Below are 4,766 nucleotides of genomic sequence, written 5' to 3'. Positions count from 1 at the left end.
GCGTGCAGCCTAATAAGGAGTATAATTTTTTTCATGGTGCATAATGATCTGCCCTGTTTTCCATACAAAAAAATGCCTACAACTCTTGCCAAACAGCCTTGCCTCATCTCCTTCTTTAAAAGTTCATTCACGGTTACAGCCACAATTGCAGCTAACAAACAGTTTACCAGGAGTAAACAAGGCTCTGCATTTTGGGTCAGCTCGGAAGGTTTCCTGGTGTCCCTGTGACTCATCACTGGAAGGGTCATCCCGAAACACACCCCCCTGGTGATGTGATCTTGGTACAGTCCAAAGAGTTCCAGGTTAAGAAGCCGAGGGGATCTTTGTTTGCAGGAGTCATTTTGGAGTTTGATGTGCCTCAGAGCAGGGACAGACCTCAGCCAGGTAAGTGCCAGAGGTAGCCTGTAAACTGGTATTTACTTGATTTGCACTTTTGTCACCAGGATGAAAACTCTCTGTATTACTAGTCATGAGCACTTCAGCCAGCACAGTGAGAAAATGCTTTCGTCTACTGCGGTAATGTACGTTTCTTTCAGAAAGCCACATCTGACTTTGAGCCAAGCGTTCATTGTGATTTATTGCAAAAGTATGGTTGCTCTCATTTCTTCTGGGATAACCACTCTATCGCTAGTCTTCTCTCTACAGGCATCATTAACAGTTATACCGAAAAAAGGGGCCAGACTGATAAACTGTGATTTGATCTCAGTGCTCATATAATTCCATTCTCCATACTGTCTCTGATCTCCCAAAATACTGTCAGTTCTCTCTGTGGATTCTTTCATTGTGAAATTCAAGTGCGTATTTTACTTTTGTTGTTGTTCTTGTGAAGGAGAGATTTTTATACTGTGCCTAAAATAATGGATAAGTGGATACATAAATAATGGAGTGGCCTGATAGGGAGTTACCCATTAATTTACAATCATGGTCTCTTTTTAAACTAACTTTTATGAAAAGGCAAAATGGAGAGATACTGGAATTCTGAAGAAAGTTGTTTCCTGTCGTTTCAGCACAAAAGCTTGGCTTGAACGAATCAACTGACATTGCTGTTAGCGTTTTCTTTAGAGCTTGTTACAGATCTCTTGACTTGGATTAATGTTAATTGTAATAATTGGCATCTACCGTACTAAATTACTTTTTTTTAAATTCAAAACCGGAATTGTACCTCTCTAGTTAGCTGCAAATCTGTCTGGTTTTGAAGCTAAGTGGAACCCACTGAAGGTCAAGTTTTCCGAAGTATGCAGACACCTGTGCACTTTGGAAAGTCCTGTCTGCATATCCTTAAAAATATGTCCCATGGCCACTTTGTGTTTTCGCTAAAAAGAGAGACATTATATTAGTTTAGCTAAAGGATCGAGCTGTGCTAGGATTGGATCCCCTGCAATATACACAGCACGGAACAGGACTCCCTTCACTAGAGAAACAAAGTGGCAGCATAAAATGAGCGATTGCTGTCCTGAAATAGAAACGACCACCCTGAGTACTTGCTTTTGAGTCCTGTTGAAAAGGTAGCATGTGCCCGCAGTGCTGGCGCACGGCTGTTTAGAAAAGCATTTTAATCTTGCATGTCAACTGCAGGCAAATAGGCGCATGTTGATCTGTAGTGCTGTATATTCATCTTTGTACCATCACCCAGGCTGCTCTAGGAGTCAGAGACCCTCTGACTGTGCGGAGAGTTCTGAATTTCTGAATGCTGGCTGAGATCTAGCAAGGGACTCCAGCATTTGCAGTGGGGACAGAGGCAAAATGCTGGGGCCTTAAGGCTAAGATGTAGTCTAAAAAACTTCACTCGAGCCACTGCTTAACGCCTAAACTTTTATAGTGCCACACAGTCCTACAGCTCATGTACTTTGTGTGCCCTTAACTTAGTACATGCTCAGTACAACAGAGCTGCTCGGTGCACTGTGGATTTCCAGGTGCGGCTGCCAAACAAATTGTGCTTGCGGCTGGGCCCCTTGGGGTCGTGGTGCAAGAGGCCTTCCAGCAATTTGCTTGTTACGTGTGGACAGGACCGAGAGCCACACAAAACACAGTGGCAAAAACCCCCACTTTTCTAGTTTGGTTGAAGGCAGCGGGGCAGCATGTGCTGCTTTTTGACAGCAGTAGCCTCTGCCTGAGAGCACTCGCTGAGAAGTAATTCTCTGTTGGGTGTGAGCAGAGTCGGGCCGCTGGGCTCCCCTCGGGGGACCGACCTTGGCACCCAGCTGCAGCCCTTCCAGCCGCAGGTGTGCACGGCAGGGGGAAGGTGAGCTGGGAGCGTGGCTGAGCTCAGTCCCTGGTAGCCTGGTCCTTACAGTATTTAGTTGAACTGAAGGAAAGGAGCCCTGGGTTTTCATGTCTGCTCACAATGTTCTTTAAGCATTTTAGCTATTGAAGGTTTCACCTGGAAACCAATCAGTTGGAGGCAAAAGTCTGCTCTGCTGCTGACTCCATTCTTTTTTAAATCTTTGCCTTTGCCCAAGGGGAGAGAGAAAATGGTTAAAAGCTATTTCACAGGCAACTATACTGGGATAAACTCCCATAAAAAAGGCAAGGAGGGGAGAGAGAGAGTAAAGCTAGAGTTTACCCTCTGTGAGTGTGTTCTGCCAGGACTTCGAGTGGTTTTGACCATGAAATCAGCAGTGTATCACTGAGTAATCCCATGCACACGCGCATGTTGATTTCGCTCAGTTTTCAAGCTGAAACGATCACACACACCCCTGACCATCAGCCCTACAAATTCAGCCTCCTTCTGCTCGTGCCAGATGGAGTCCTTCCCCCTCGGGCATAATCACCTGTAAGTGCAGCTTTTCTCAGCTGCTGTTTGCTCTGCTGTCCAGCCCCAGCACCGTCAGTTCATGCCCCTGAACGCTGCAGCAGCTGTGCTTCTTACTGTGGGATGGGGGGGCTGCAGCACGCAGTTAGCCCGCACCTCACACCCCAAAGGGCTGCAGAGCGTTTGCAGGGCATGAGCCCTGACTCCAGCACTCCCTTCCTGAAGGGTAAGAATGGGCTTGCGTTTGATCTCACCAGGAACCGACTAGAAGAGAGGTGGGAGAGAGAACAAACTGAAAATCAATGCCAGGGTTCCTGGCGGAGCTCCTGCTCAGCCCCCGGGCTTATGGGAACAGCAGGCTTGGTCCTGAACTGACACCCACCCTCCTGAACCGTCTTTCTTGGACACAGGCTTTGCAGTACGAACTCCATTCTGGCTCCCAGCTAAAGTGCCATAGAAAGTCTCTTCGTCCCAGTGAGACCTGAAAGAAAAGCCTGGTTAAACACCATGATGTTGCAGTGCAAGTGTTGTGATTCATTTCATTGCAGCAAAGCTTGCAGATGCATTTTCATTGCATCTGGTTTGTAACCAGATGATTCTGCCAGTCCTTGATGCCGTCTATGAAAGCAAACAGGTTGTGGCCAGTCCTGTTCCTGGTGTCCAGTTAGTCTCCCCTGCATTTCTGCTCAGAAGTGATAGGATATGGGCAGATATTTTCAGAGGAAAATATGTGAGTTTTCCTCTCTCAGTTTTAATGCTAAGTATGGCAAAACTGCACAGCAGAACAATGTTGGCACCTTCCTATTTCTATGAGAAGACAAATGCTTGTGTCTCCTTCCCTTAGCCAATTCTTGAGCTGAGCTAGACAGAGAAACCTTTCTATGCCTATTAAAGTACTGAATTACAGAGGCCATAAAATAGTCAAATTAACCTTATTTTATTGAAAAATCCAAAAGCTGGATAAAAGAAGGGTTAATACCGCACAATCACATTATCCCCAGAGCACGCGATAAAACTTGGTATTTCATCCAAGCAGGGAGAGCATTGCCATCCAAAACAACTGAGAGGCCCTGGGACCATGGTCATTAATACTGGACCGGGTGCTATTAAATTATCCTGTGCAGCAAATTTGATCCAAATTGAATATGCTCTTACTAATGCAATTGCATATCCACACAATACAGATTTAATGCTGGCTTTATATTTTTATATTGGCTTATGCAGAAGAAGAGAGGATACCCAATCCAGCATAAAGACTCCCAGTGCAGTTAATGTGTTGAACTGTTAAAAGAATTTTAATGAGTAGATTTCTCCAGTAGCGATGCTCTGTGTTACGGGCAGTGATGCTTCTGATGTATCAGTAGCAGTGGAACAGCCAAGATCATGAAACCGCAGCATATGTCAGGTGGAAGCTTTTCAACTGCTTTAAATTCCCCTGCACTCTTGATAGGAATTTGCAAAGTCACTGCTTTGTAAGGACCTGTGATCATTCTGCACAGGAAGAGAAGGCAATAACCTTTTCCAGCTGGAGCCCTGGAAGTGCCGTTAATTAGTGCTACAGAAAACCAGTTCAGAGTAATTTAAAGCTTTTGGCTGCAGGGCTGCTTTTTGAGAAGCACGCACTGATTTGATTGCTCTGAAGCAAGCTATGAGTTTGGAGGAAGAGATGTTTGGGAAAATACTAAACTGTGTTTGCAAACAGTTAAATACTTGAGTCCCTGTTTTGCTGTCACAGTCCAAACAATTGGCTTGGAGGCTTGGTGATAAGTCAGTATTGAAAGAACAGAGTCTAGATTTGGGAGGGTTTTGTACGTTGTCAAGACAGGCACACAACTGCAGTTACAAAAGAGAAACCCAAGACCCAGGTGTTGGCGGTTGTTATTATCGGTAAGGCTACTGTTTGCATGAAACAAAAGCAAGCTTGGTACCTGCAACTGCATAATAATCTTAAAACCAGGATGCTACCTCAGAGAACAGCATATGCTGTGTGTACCCTTTCTGGCATTGTGGTTTT

At 45.2% G+C, this 4,766-nt stretch overlaps 1 protein-coding gene across 1 annotated transcript in view; it reads left to right on the top strand.

Moving 5' to 3' along the window:
- Positions 1-305: 305 nt before the first annotated feature.
- CAPN6 (calpain 6) overlaps positions 306-4,766 on the top strand; it is a 69,413-nt gene continuing 64,952 nt past the window's right edge. Inside the window, exon 1 of the mRNA XM_009327838.1 lies at positions 306-384. The gene's annotated coding sequence lies outside the window, so the exon portion shown is untranslated. The remainder of the gene's footprint in view (positions 385-4,766) is intronic.

The sequence above is a fragment of the Pygoscelis adeliae genome, unplaced genomic scaffold (assembly GCF_000699105.1).
Source record: "Pygoscelis adeliae isolate BGI_AS28 unplaced genomic scaffold, ASM69910v1 Scaffold14, whole genome shotgun sequence".
NCBI lineage: Eukaryota > Metazoa > Chordata > Aves > Sphenisciformes > Spheniscidae > Pygoscelis > Pygoscelis adeliae.
Note: the sequence above shows the minus strand (reverse complement) of the source record. Positions and strands in the feature narration are given on the sequence as shown.